Source organism: Thermobia domestica, chromosome 9 (genome assembly GCF_964235325.1).
Source record: "Thermobia domestica chromosome 9, izTheDome1.hap1.1, whole genome shotgun sequence".
NCBI classification, from domain to species: domain Eukaryota; kingdom Metazoa; phylum Arthropoda; class Insecta; order Zygentoma; family Lepismatidae; genus Thermobia; species Thermobia domestica.
This window is the reverse complement of record NC_137462.1, coordinates 11011081-11026332: the sequence shown is the minus strand read 5'-3', so window position 1 is coordinate 11026332 and position 15252 is coordinate 11011081. Positions and strand designations below refer to the sequence as shown.

General features: G+C 36.4%; 1 protein-coding gene across 2 annotated transcripts in view; it reads left to right on the top strand.

The window, feature by feature from the left end:
* The window catches only part of LOC145694410 (uncharacterized), a 124766-nt gene that overhangs the window by 90759 nt on the left and 18755 nt on the right, over window positions 1–15252 (top strand). The window lies entirely within an intron of this gene.

Below are 15252 nucleotides of genomic sequence, written 5' to 3'. Positions count from 1 at the left end.
TTCAGCGTTGACCCAGGACCGTGAGACACTTGGATTACTTTTTGAATTCAGACGTAGCGAACGCAGTGGTACAGGAAATGAAATGACCTAAGATTGTAGTTTAACAATTATGCTCCAAGGCTACGGGTGACGGTGATGTTGACTAATGAATGAAATTGTGAATGAAAAAAGTGGTTGGAAACGGGAGAATTCCGACAAAACCCACCCGCATATAATTCATTCAGCTCAAAGTCCACGTGGCATGAAGCAGTGGCCCCACGCGCCACTGAGCCATTGGGAGCAGATGCACTGATATGCATTACCCAGTTTAATGTGCGCCCGAGTTCTTGTTCCTCAATAGTGCCATAAAGTTTTGGTTTAGCGTTTTATCAGTAAATACCAGGTTATCACAAAATAAGTGTCGCTGTTCAAAGAACTCTGGAGACGTAACTACTTGACAGAATGCAACCAAACTACGTAGGATCATATTTGGGAACAGCAGAAGTGATTGGTGTAGAAAACAAAATTAGTTACAATCAGTGGCGGATTTACGAGGGAGGGGCCTTTTGAACTGAAGCGTCCCTTTAAAATTCTTGGATATCTTACAAAAACGAAGTTAAATGTTAGTCTTACTACGCTGCATTTACTTGGTGTTGTACAGCGCCACATTTACCTCTGGTGGCAAAAATTGGAACTATTTTTTTTTTTTTTTTTTTTTGTTCTACACCAATCGCTTCTGCATGTTCCCAAATATACTCCTACCTAGTTTGGTTGCATTCTGTCAAATGGTTACGTCTCCAGAGCTCTCTAAACAGCAATACTTATTTTATGATAACCTAGTACTACAATATATTGAAAATACAATGAAACATCTAATTGTAAGTGAGTAAAAACAAAGTAAATCATTTTGAAATAAAGAGTTACAAGCAGTATGGACATAATTGTTGAAAGTATCTGTGTGACTATTAGGAATATGTGTGTCACAGAAGAGAAATCTTTGAGCTTATGTCCTTTAGGCTAAGGGAGACGGATGATTAAGGCCAGTGATTGATTATAGAAGAATTAATGCAATGAAAATGTGGGAGAAAACGGGACAAAACACACAGACACGCTGTTGTCCACCACAAACGTACTTGTCAACTAGGGACCCTAGGAATCAAACTAGGGGCCCCAGGTATCAGAGATAAGCACCCTATCACCGAGCCACAATACTCCTTATAGTTAGAAGAAGAAATACAACAAATTAGACACAGTTTGCTTGAGCGGAATAAAAGCTATCAAAAATTATTGGCAACGAACGATGTTATTTTTTAGCGCCATTAAAATTCGTTTTGCTCGATTTTCTCGTGAACTACGCATGTGGATTTACCCGTAAGCATGTCATGTTCGGTTCGATATGATTTATCGATATATATATATTACCTTTGAACAATATTATAATTAAAAATATAGATGAAAGTTTTGTAGTTAATTGAAATTTTGGACTATATCTCATTAACTATACGTGTACTCAGGGGCGGATCCAGGGGGGATATCGGGGCAATCGCTCCCTCCCCCAGAAGAGGAAATTTTATTGTTTTTTATATATAAATAAAATCCATCCCCGAGTTTGGAGCCCTTAAAAGTAGCAAGCATTATGACAACCCACCGCCCCCAGAAGTCGGTCCTGGATCCGCCCCTGCGTGTACTTTCCTCTTCCTAATGCCATATTGAAGACCTTGATGATAATATACTTCAGCAAGGAGGCGTTGTTGCTATACAGCATCACTAGTCTATGCAATAAAAATTATATAAAAACACAAACACGTAACTGTTTCAACATACTACCGGTGTTTTCATCATACTTCCATTCTCGGAGAAGTCTGATGAAGACCCAGGTAGTGTGTTGAAACAGTTATGTGTTGTTTTTGGCAATATGCAAATAAGGCCTGATAGAATTGTTACTTTATCTAGTCCAGCGAGTTCTATAAATTTGATACAGTCTCAACTTTGGATACGTTTTTTTCTCGCTAAACGCTAGTGTAGCATTACTGCTTTTGTTCTTTTAAAGAGCAGCATGTAATACTTCTGGTAAAGTAGTGCGTATGGATGAAACCGGTGTGTTGTAAGTAAACTCAAAAGTACTCACTTTTGTTCGTAAATTTTAGGTCATTTGAGATAGTTTAAAATATTATTCGTGAAATTTTCACCGATATCTTTCAGCTGTATCAAGACAAAAGAAAGGAGAACGGAAATTAAACGTTTATACTCGAAAATATAAACATTTTGTTGCTCCACACTTCAATTCTTTTATTCTTCTTCAGTGGTTGGTGAAAGGTGTCAGTAATGTTGTTCCAACTTTTGTCCAAAGTGTCCTTGTAAATTTATTTTTGGTGTCCTCGTTCGAATGTGAAAAACCTCATATGCCTGTCTTTGTATGAACGATAACGAATTTTTGATCATTTTTACTTTATCAATGTTTTAGTTTGACTCTTTTAGGTATCTTCAGTAGGCTTGATATTACTACGGTGTATTATAGTTGGTTATCCCGTACTGGATATGCTTTAAAAAAAAATCACATTTTTCTGTTCAAGGTTTCAGCACGATATAAATTTACATTAAGGTTTTGACCAGAATACTCATTAACAGAGGTTCCCGATGAGTATTCATACATGTTCAATTCTTCTTAACGTCTTTCACGTGGCTGTGATAACTTGATTCTCGGAAGACAGATGGCACGTCGGAAGATTTTATTGTTGTTCAGTAATTTTACAGCTTAAGTATGCTGTTAAAATATTTGCTGACTTGGGTACATATTTGTAAATGAAACACTAGTAACCTTGTAATCGGGAAAAAAAGTTAATCTTCTCTAAATTATTTTAGTAATTTCTGCTACTTCTTTAGTAACTTCTTGAACTGCTACGTGAGAACGATTGTGGAACCTCTCATCTTGCGATTATTCTAGAAAGCATAACTCCATGACTTGGAAAACAACGTATGAAACACAGAAATTTGTGAACACTTTTTTTTTTTTTTTTTAAAAAAAAAGGAAGATTTATATTAAAATCCAGCAGTACGTTTAGTACGTGTCTTCGTCAATAGTGAGGAAATGTTTCCTAAGTAATAAAGTTGTCCTCTTTTGGTATAGTCCTAAAATGATAGGATCCACAATAGTTCTAGTGTAGAAGCTGAAAAAAGTTAGTGAAGAAAGTAGAGAGACTACTGAAATAATTTCAACTTTTTTTTTCGGATACAAGGTTAGTAATATTTTATTTATTTTCTTAACTCTGAATAATAGTTAATTACCACTAACTTTAGTAGCAACGTTAGTCCTAATAAGGAAATTGATTTTTTTTTTATTTCGCTTATTACACTTTTTAGCGGGCTTTAAGAATTTACCAAACAAATTATTATAATCTCTCACAATATCGACAGTAAACATTAACTATAAAAAAACTACCGTTTGAAAAAGTTTTCTTTCTTTCAGCTTCCCTTCCTTCTTCACCATTACTTACAGTTGTTTTTTATTGTTGGGTGCGGACATAAAACTGAAAAAAGGGGGAGGGGCCGTTGCCATAGAAACAAACGTTTCCATAACAACGAATCCTGTCACTGCTTGTCAGTCTAAAACTGTTTGAAGAAAAGAATAAGTCGTAAGTGGGAATCCTTCACCCCTGGTGGGGATGTTCATGAAGCTATCAGCTTATGTCTAATTACGTTGGAATATATTAGCCGTTTCTTAATTTTGAACATACTAGATTCGATCGAAACGAAAAAACTTTTTATCGGACTTCTAAAGAGAATGAAATAAAATAACTAAATACATGACCGTGTTTATTATCTCTAGGATTCCCAGTCACGACCCCCCTTTTCAGTTTTATTAAAAAATAAAAATATAGAAGAAGAAGATGAAAAAAAAAGGAAAAGGAAAATAGAAGAGGAAAGAGGTAAAGTAAGAAGGTAATAAAAAGGAACCTGTTACTGCATATTTTGAAAAATATGGTAAAGAAAGTGAATAATTATCGAATTCCAATAGCTATTGGGTTAATATTTGGTATTAAGGTGATCAAGGGTAGACACATGTTAACCCATACATCCCCGATCTAGATCCATTTAACCCTAACTACCAAATTATCCCGATCTAGATCTGAGATAGATGAGAAAGTTTAATTTTACAGTTTATTCAATATTTCCACTAATATCCAATATTTGAAAAATAAACGATGAAGTTGATGGCATGTTAGAGTCGACCACAAAGAAGAAAAAAAAAAAAAAAAATCAGAGTATCACATATTCGTAGAAGATTTTGACTTTCACAGTTCTCCCATGCTGATCATTCGTTCAGGCTACTTCAGTCCTTTTTACTTCCTTCATAGAGCCAACTTAAGTTAGTATTAACATTCAATGAGTTTAATTGATAACTACCATTAATTATAATAAATCACACATATATGTCAAAATAATGGATGCACTTAATACTAAACCTACATTTCACTCACACACACATTCATACAGGACAATGTATACTTCGGGTTGTATTTAGTTAAATTAAACTAACCTAACTACATTACTATATACATTTATTACATTTCAATAGAAGAAAAATTAGTTGGACATAACAGGGAAAAATTTAATACATGGAAAGAATGTTTCATTAACATGCATAGAAATTCGCTAATTTTATCAAGACCAAATAACACATTTCTCTTCCTATATATATATTAAAAGTTGAATTACATGAAAGAGAATTTGACAAAAAAAAAAAAAAATGAAAAAAACAAAAATAAGGAGATTCACAGATCAATACATTTAGGATTCAGTGTAATGAATATATATATATCATTGCGGAAAACGAAAGAAAAAAAATAAATTAAAAAAAAAATATATATATATATAATTGGTTAATCATTCTAAAAAAAAAAATACTTTAATAGCATTTTATTAGGTCTCTGTCCCAAGAGGAGACATTTCGACGATTTTATGAGTCTTTGTTCTCACATCGATAATAGCTCCTTTTTCCAACTCTCTTTTGCACTGTGGTTTGTGTCCATGAGAGTGTTTAATTGTTTTTGTTTTAGCTATAGACAAATAGTCGCTTCATATCACATATATATTTATATTTCTCATTTTGTCACTCGACGCACTCAATATAAAATTTCAAAGTTTATCAAGGTTAAAAAAAATTTTGAATCCAGTCACAGACATTGAGAACATATTTCCATATTCCGGTATTCACATTAAGTTATCAACTAAATTTCTCTTCATTAAATTTAAGACCAGTAATTTTCTTTATAGTATAGATCTTGTAGTCAAAAGATTCTAGACACTGAATAGTTAAATTTCTGATCGTAGGAGAAGGATTTGTTTCAGAGTCTACTGATAGAAGATTCGTTGGTGGGGCACACTGTTTCGTAGGTTATTAATTTCACTTTGATCTTGCGAATAAATTTGGATGAGGATTAGGGTTATTTTACTTATCTTACGACCTGCTACTCGTTTTACTTACATGCGGTATTTAACATTATATTCAACTTTAATAGTTACAGACATCAGTAATCACTCAACAAAATGTAATTTATTACAATATACGCGGTAACACTATATGTCACAAATAGTTGGTAAAGGTCGGGTGTCAAAAACCTATGGCAACCTAAACAAAACCAGGGTAAATACCGAGCCCATTACATACATACTCATATATATATATATTCATATTATTCAATACAATAAATTTCACTTTAATATCCATCGTAGTATTTCGTCGACGTTTAAATTCTACATAACCGTTCATATTCGACAAGTATTCATATTTTATAAATATTTATATTTTATTGGCTCAAAGACAAAACAAAAACCCTGACTATCAACATTCACCTTTTTCCTTCATAAGGTTGCAACATTGTATTTCATATGAATAAACCCGATAATCAATAATCATTTTCAATTTACTAAAGATCCGCGTAGATATATAAAAAATAGTTAACATAAGAGGTGGAAATGCAACAAAATGAGCAGGCACGTAACTTTTAAAACTATGTAAGCACATATATAGATGTATATATAAAAAAAATCAATGTTATTGGAAACTAGTGGGCCCAGACTAATAATACATACACACTATATGACCAATCAATAGAAATAAAAACCAGAAATCAGTAATCAATTGATATAAGTTGTATGATCAATGAATAACGAAGGTTTCTAGGAATCTGAAAGCATAGTGTACCTTCCCGTCAATTTCTCCCGTGGTGGATTGAATATCGCGAAAATGGTCCTGAGATGTGCTGCAATACCTCCACGAATTGCATCCCTCGATGTCTCAGTTAGTACATACGATCGAAATAAGTGAAATGAATATTGTATGTTTATGAGTTTCAGAAACCGGGGGGGGGGGAAGGTTGAAAAAGTAAAAAAAAAAAAATCTCGAAGTAATGAAGACAGAGAGAGATAGTGAAGAAGGAAGACGAAGAAATAGTGGCGCCAAAGACTTAAGTGGGAAATAACTAACGCTACAAAGACAAAAGTCGAATTTCTATCTCAACAAATCCATAGCCAAAATATTCTTAACATGCCAAAAGGGTGGTCTACTCAAATACGTAGACTCAAGGAACGCCCTGCTGCCAAGGATGCAAGTTCTGTGTCCATCAGATCCCAATCCCACAAGAATTTGGTTGTAAGATTGAAATCCGATCCCCGTATCCGGCCCAAACCAGCAGGTTCCCGGAAATCGTCCGGAAGGTTGGAGTAGAGTCTTAATTTAGAATTTCAACAGAAAAAAAAAAATCATCCGACCTCTTGGAAACTAGAAGATTCCAGAATAGGGATGAAATTAGAGTAATAGCTAAGGTATCCCTAATTAGTAATTCGCCAAAAATAAAAAAAATTAAATAAATAAACTGAATTTTGGATCGGTGATTTCAATTACCGAAACATCACCGATGGCTACCCCGCGCAGACACGCCACAGTCTGGGATGTCGTTAATTTCCCTCATCTAATTAAACTAAGAAAAGAAACGAAAATACTTAAGGGGACTAGGGGTCGACATCCGGGTACGCTATAACATAAATATTAATTTAGTAGCAGTTAATTTAATCGGATAGTCCGAACTGAGTTATATGAACACTGCACAATAAATAAATAAGGTAAGCAACAAAAAAAAAATCTCGGAGAGGCAATGAATGCTAAAGGTACAAATGACCGAAACCTGTACTTTTCGATGATCACAGGATATAGCAGTTGGTTTTCTTAATTATCATTTCTGTCAACCTTTAGAAGTAATTCCCACATGATGCTACTCTATCTATTGAAAGGCTTAAGATCTGGGGCTGTTGTTAGGAGGTACATAAATGCAAAGTAACACACAATTCCCAACTATAATTTACTATCCAAGTAGCAAACTCGGTTGGATGAATGCACTGGTGTGGAAGTCAAAACGCGAGAGATTTTTTTTTTTCTTTCTTTCTTCGTAAACATGTTCATATTTTCACTATAAAACATACACTAGGCCTATCCATTTAAATATAGGGATCATCATTTCATTCATATTATATATCATATTATTAACATATCATTACATTCATTCATTATCTACTAATTTTCGCACGAAGTAATATTTTATAAACACCCTATTTCGTACATTTTACACGCAGGCCATACACATATTTACATTACGCAGTAAAAAATATATATATATATAACTATCACAATCTATCACGCTCAAACCACCACACGATCACATTCATCGAACCACGTACTCTTTATTTCGAAGCACCCAAATTGTATTTACCTTGCAGGTTTTTAAAAAAAAAAAATCATACATGGATTTACGGAAAGTTAAATTGTCAACGATTAATCTATTTCTGATTTGTTGATAAAACTGAAGCAACAATGGAATTTTCTACAGCTACGGGAAAAGAGAACTTAATACTACATTTTCAAACAAACAGTAACAGCATATGGGCTTTACTTCTATTAAGAAAATAGGTGTTCTTTATTTCAGCGGATTATTCATTAACTACTGGACCTAGCAAGCTGAAATTTTCAGTACAGTAAGATCTCATGCTATTTTATACGAAGGTATACTCATCCGAACCGAAAACCATGTCCACGGGAAGTAATTTGAGAATAACTGTCCAAAATCAAACAATCTAAATCACTAAGTCATGCGATGTCGTACTGTCAACAAACAATTGACTACCGAAAACTGACGCTATACCGCTGTAGTGGAGGCATAATTTACCGTGTACTGAAATGTATACTTGTACTCATTAATCAGAAATTTAATATTTACTCTGGTTTATTTATGTTAGAAAAATGGTACTAAATTAAAGCATATTTATACACTGTCCAAATCGAAAATTCACACACTCACACAAAACTACTAACTACATACACCACTGTTAGTACTATACATAAAGACAACTAACTAAACTAAACATGCACCATTTAGTTACATGCATGTTGACGAAAATAACCTAACACATTAAATTTAAAATACATTACTCCCTCGTCGATATATACAGTCGGCTCTATTTAATTTAAAGGGGGTCAAAAATGAGAAAAGTAACACTAGGTCTAATTGACCTGACCAATTGTTTACATAATGATTGCCAAAAATTGATGCCCTGGGGGCACCTTAACGAGGTTTATGGAGGGACCCTTCCCCTGAAAGGGGAAAAGGCCCTAAAACGAACAATAACTAACCCATTCCCCCGCTAGAACTGGTTTAATTCAGAAAAGGGGATAGGAGCCCTTTTGAACTAACTTAAGCTGCCATTATGATTATTTACAGTACTATCAAACCTACTACATACATGCAATTACGAAATAAATAATGATAAATCACATTTACTGTATACACGACCAACATGCACTAATCAGGTCGTAATGTCCCTAATCCCTAATTGAATTTGGAATAACAAAAAAAAATAAAGTCACTCTTTCACTTCTGCTATTATAGCTGGGCAGCAAACATGGCTTCCTAGAAAAACAGAACTGGATGCTTCACTAACTTATTGTTTCTTTACGAAAAATGTAGCTTTTTCCACTGTTTTTGGGGCTCCTACACAGCCTTCAGTGTTCAATTATGAAATTAAATCATATTTTTTACCTGAATTCTATTAAAATCCTAGTCCTTTTAACGCAGATAGGTAGGCGAAAATATAAGCTGCGTCTCGTAAGGTGTCTTCTATTATTCTAATAACATTGCGCCGAAAAAGCCAGAGGTAGGAGAATTCCTCCAATCAGAACGAAAACTTTAGCCGCGGAAATTACAAAGCGAATGGAAATTTGGTAAATCCAGATATAACCGGATCTGAAAGTGACTATGGACTACTGAGAGGGGGTGAGGGAAAAATTAGGTACCTGGCCAAAATCTACATTGGTCTGAAATTAAGGAAATTTATATCCAATAACGGAACTATGTTTCGGTATGACGTCAGAATGGTAAACCTTGTAACTATTCAAATTATATATCAGAAAATGGGATTTACACTTAATCAAAATATAAATAAATATATTATACAGTGGGAATATGGTTACTAACGAAACCTTTGGGTTCATTATATTTAATTCGAAGTAGAGAGAGTAAATAAATTGTGTAACTAAACCGAAATTGAATTTAAAAAAAATTACTAGGTACAGGGTGCGTAAAAAAAAAAATTGCCATTACTTTCAACTGTAATGGTATATTACAGTTTTCCCCGGCCCATTAACAAAATTTTGTTAGAATAACAAAATTTTGCTAATTGGGAATACTAACTAATGATGCTTGTTAAATTAACACACTCATTCATCCCATTCAAACATTACCAGTCACACTAGGACAGTATATTATATCTACTTGGGGTATTGCGCGAGTAATTCATTACGTTTATCTTCTGTACAATTGAAAATCTTTAAATTTCGAAAATTGTGAGTTCCGATACTTTCGCCTTTGAGATTATGCAAAACAGCGCAGTTTTTTAACAATTTTTTCACGACAAACGGGCCAGTGAAAATTTTCATCCATTTGGCGGATTCCTGCTTTATTATTGACGATAAGTTGTGTAATTTCAGCATTACTAGTTGACCTTCTTCCAGAGTAACAGAATGTGTTGATCGTTTACTAGAGTTTCGCGAATTTATATCTATCTCAGTAAATTTAAACCTATTTTCAACGGAATCTAATTGTTTTGGCCATGGGAACACCTTCCGGTAGTTGTCAACAGCAGAGTAACTCAGAAAGCGTTCCGCCGGCGTGCAACCAATACTTGAGCAATAAGAATTATTAAGAAGGTCCTGTATTTTTACAAGATATCTATTCCAGGTGGTTTGATCTTCATTACACCATAACCGAACTAACCTATTGAGCTCTTTATGGCTGCGTTCTGTTATGCTGTTACCCTGAGGAGAATAGCTAGCTGTTTTCTTGTGTTTAATTTTATACTTAGCACAGAAATCCTGCCACAGTTTGGACTGGAACTGTGGTCCCCTGTCACTTAAGAATTCTTGAGGATATGGTAAAAGGTGAAAATATCTTCTCTCTAGTACCGTTATTATTTCTTTGGTATGAGCTTTTCTGAGCGGAAGAAAAGTAACAAAACGAGAGTAAATATCTATTAATGATAAAATATAATAGTATCCCTGGCTAGGTGGTAATTTCCCAATAAGGTCCACCCCCAGAGTCTCATGGGGTACATTTGCTCTTATGTGATATTCTTGCTGAGCTATGGTTCGGTTTGCGAACTTTGTTTCCGCACATTGGATACAGTTTCGGATGAAATTTTTTATGGTAGCTTTTTGATTTTTCCAATAAAAGATTGCGCGACAAAAGCGATAACATTTTTGAACTCCAAAATGACCTGTGGAGTGAACAATACTGATAATTTGGTGAAGACAAGCCTGAGGTATTACTAAAAGCCATTTTTGAACTCGCAACGGTTTTATGTACATTAACCCACAATGCATTGCGATTCTATTCTGATTACCACTATTTTCAAATTGCCTTAAGAACGTTTGACATAATTCATCAGTTTCTTGATTTTTCTTGATATGATTTAAATCAATGTCAGCATATTGTGTTTTCGTTAGGAAATGCACATAATGGGTTTCGGGTTCAAGCAATACCTCAGGCGGGTACCTACTAAGTGTATCGGCGATAATGTTCTCGCGGCCTGGACAGTGCTGAAATGTTAAATCAAATTTCTGTAATTTAAGTAGGATCCTGGTGGTTCTTGGTTCAAGGTTCTTCTGAGTGAAAGCATGAGTAACTGCTGCATTATCGGTATGAACATGCGTGATACGACCCATGATATGTTGTTCAAAGTGCTCACATAGGAACAGAACGGACAGTAGTTCCAGCTGAGATATCGACAGAGACAATTCGTAAGGCTTTACCCGTCGACTAGCATATCCGATGACATTAGGATCTTCTTGACCTGCTGGATATTGTGCAAGATAGCCAGCCAGATTTTCCATACACGCATCACTGTGTATGTGAAATGGCAGGGAAAAATCTGGCTGACTTAGAGCAGGCGGATTGCTAATAAGCTCTTTTAACTTATGGAAAGTTTCCAATGTTTCATCGTTCCATGTGAATTTTTGATCCTTTTTTAGTAGCTGATATAATTTAGCGGTAAGTCCAGAAAAGTTTGGTACGAACTTTCTCCTCCACCCTATGAGACCTAGAAACTTTTGTAATGCCTTCTTTGATTTCGGAACCGGAAAACAACGAATGGGTTCGTTTAATTTAGGGTCGACTCTTATCGTTTTGCCACTAATGATATGACCTAAAAATTTTATCTCCCGTGCGAAGAACTTACATTTTTGAAAATTTAAGGAAAAATTTGCCCTCTTGAAAATTTCAAAGGTTCTTTCTAAATGAGATAAGTGTTCTTCTTCCGTGACCGATTTTACCATAACATCATCAAGGTATAGAACTACAAAAGAACGAGTTGAGTCGTTGAAAAAATTAGTCATAACGGATTGAAAAACAGCAGGACTGCTCTTCAATCCCTGTGGCAGAACGGTAAGGCAATATTGCCTTCCTTTATACACAAAGCTAGTACACTGATATGATTCTTTGTGTAAACTGATCCCATAATAGGCACTAGATGCATCAAAAGATGAGAACCAAGTGGCTTGTGAAACACGATGTAATAAATCGTCTATTGGTTCAACCTGTGCTTGTGGAGAAATAATTTTTGAGTTGGTCGCCCTGAGGTCCAAAACGGGACGTACGCCCCCAGAGGCCTTTCTGACAACATGAATAGGATTTCTGTATGGGGACATCTGTTCTATAGCAATTCCTAACCGTAACCATTTATTTAATTCGGCCTCAAACTCGGGTTGCATTGCTTGTGGGACAGAATAGCAAGGTCCTACAACTGGTTCGTTATCTTTTAGTTGAATTTTGTATGGAGGCGCATTAACACGACGTGGGTACTCGGAGAAGAGAGATCTGTACTGTAATAATAATTTACGGAGACCTGATCTAATTGGTGGTGGTAAGTCATCCCGAGTAGTAATGTAAGTGTCGATGTCTTGTGGAGAGACATTGCATTCGGCGTTCAGGAATAGATCCAGCTGATCGTCCCTGTTAACCTCTCCCCCATTGAGAGGCGTCACTGCACAAGCAGATTGACAGATAAACCTGGGGTCAAGCATGGGCTGATCCATCACTGGCCGCCCTGACTCACCGATTGCAATCTCTCTTTCCGGTATTCCCACTAACATTACATTTGGTTTATTAGTTGAAACAGTAACTGCATTCCCGAGACTATCTTTCATACGAATTTCTTTCTTTTCACGGTCGATGATACAATGAAACTTATCTAAGAATGGGCAACCCAAGATTAAATCCGTTCTCAAGTATTTAATAACAAAAATAGCTATTTCAAAAATATGGTTTTGAATATTAAGATTGAAATTTTGAACCCCTTGAACTGAAAAACTTTCCTTCCCAGCAAATGCACCCAGTGTAAGACCCGTGTACGGCCTTAATTTTGCAGAAGGGAAGCGCTGTTTCAATCTTCTCCACACCTCCCAGTCCATTAGGCAGAGCTCCGAACCACTATCGATGGTAGCAACAAGTTCAACGCCACCGATACTTCCTTTTAGGCTGGGAGATGCCGAGAAATAACGTTCTTCCCCCACCGCAAATGGCTCTTCATCGATTACGAATTTTATTATAAATTCTAAGGAATTTGGTGAGGGGTATTCTTGTATCTGAAACTCGGATTTACTATTATTAGAATATTGCATTTTGTAGTTAATGGGGTGTATGTACCCGCAGTTATCCTCCCCCATTTCATCAGGTAACTGCGGCGTTAGTTTGTCGACTTTACCGCAGTTTCGCGACTATCACTCCCATTTAATATTGTTCTAGGCTCACCGTTACCACGCACTTGCGAATGGATTGAATTCTGGGGTCGATTTACATTATTGTTACTATTATTGCTATTATTATTGCCCTGACTATTACCGTTCTCCCTTCTTCCGTACGTCCTGTTAAAATTCCTCCTGGTGTTATCGCCCCTATCCGGGTTCGATGCCATGTTGGTACGGTCATAGGGACGATAACTCCGGCGATTGTTGAACATGGGCCGATTCCTAAACAGTCGCCGGCCATTATTGTTGTTTTCTGAGCCATACCCACTAGGATAACGAGATCCAGCTTGGGTATAACTCAGGAAATCTGTCTGGCAACTTGCCGTTACCTTCGTCTTCGTCGGTTTTAGAATCTTTGCCTGTCGGGCGAAGTATCGTTTTGGTGGACCACCAACTTCCTTACCGCACAAGGCAGCTAAACGTGAGGTGACTTCTCGCACCGTTTGGCACAAGTGGGACGCTATGGCCCGGGACTCATCGGGTGGAAGAGCGTTAACTATAATATCTACAAGTTCAGCCTGAGAGGGATGTTCAGCTATCTGATAATATAGTTCGATAATTTACCAAGCATAGTCCAAGAGGGACCCATACTTGGAGCGATCATACCGGAGTGATTGTAAGTTTCTCTTTTGGAGCCGTTCGATGTGCTCATTACAATATTCTTCTTTGAAAAGAATCAAAAAATCACTAAACGTCCGGATTTGGTATTTAACCGAAGCAAACCATGCGCCCGAAGCGGCGATCAAACATTTTTCAACTATCTGTAGGCGTTCCCCATCTGTAAGTTTGTACATGTCTAAATATTGCTGCAGTCTCCGCAGGAAAACTCGAGGTAACCCGTTAGTAATGTTCCCATCGAAAGTGGGAAAACGTTCAATATCCCGGAGGGAAACTTTAGAGCTCATACTATGCGGGGCAGGAAAAGAATCCAGTGGAATCAACGCGTTATCCTGAGCAGTTGGGGTTGTCACCGGATTTGCCACCGACGGAGTGGTCACTGAACTGAACGCTCCCATATGACCAAGAGAGGTTTTGTAATTTGTGTTGACCATGTAAGGTTCAAACTTAGGACCCACCACGGTAGTAACCGACGGTCCGGCACATCTCCTTTCCCCTCCTGGCAGCACGCTGTACGATTGTACCATTCCAAAGGTAGAGTGAGCATTTACGCTAGTGACTGTTGTAGTCACAACACTCGACTGCATCGGTACATCGAAATTACTCAACCATGATTTCGAGGTTGGCTGATGCGGGGAGCAATACATTGCTGTGTCCCGTGCATCAGGCAACACTTGACTCTTTCCCGGGAGGACGTTACTCGTTTCTGGGAAATTTTTCCCTATAGAATCGCTATCAGGAAAAGGATAGGAGATGTCAGACTTGACGATTTCCAGTTTAGTAATCTTCCCCTTAATACTGTCTACCTCAGTTTGAATTCGACTAATTCTTTGATCAACCGACTCTAGTTTAGTTTCTATTGATAGGTCGGATATTACAACATTCAATTTACTTATTTCAGCCTGCTGCTGTTCAACCTTTCGTTCGATGTCACCAAATCTTTTGTTTGTACCCTCAAACCTTACATCTATTTCGTTTAGTTTCTCATTTGTTTCGTCTCTGAGCTGCTCGGTAGACTGTTGGGCCCGGTATCTAACCTGCTCCAATTCAGTAGACGTTTGCTCTTTCAATTTACTAATCGAAGAGGCAAAGTCTAAACAAATCTGATCAAATTTATTGTTTAATACCTCGAATCGAGCGTCGGTCTCTCGTTTCGAGGTATCAAACTTCTCATTTATCTCACGCCTTAAGTTTTCACTATTCTGATCTATTTTCTGATTTATCTCACGCCTTAAGTTTTCACTATTCTGATTTATCTCACGCCTCATTTCTGTATTATTTTGTTCCATGTTAGAAAATTTTTCATG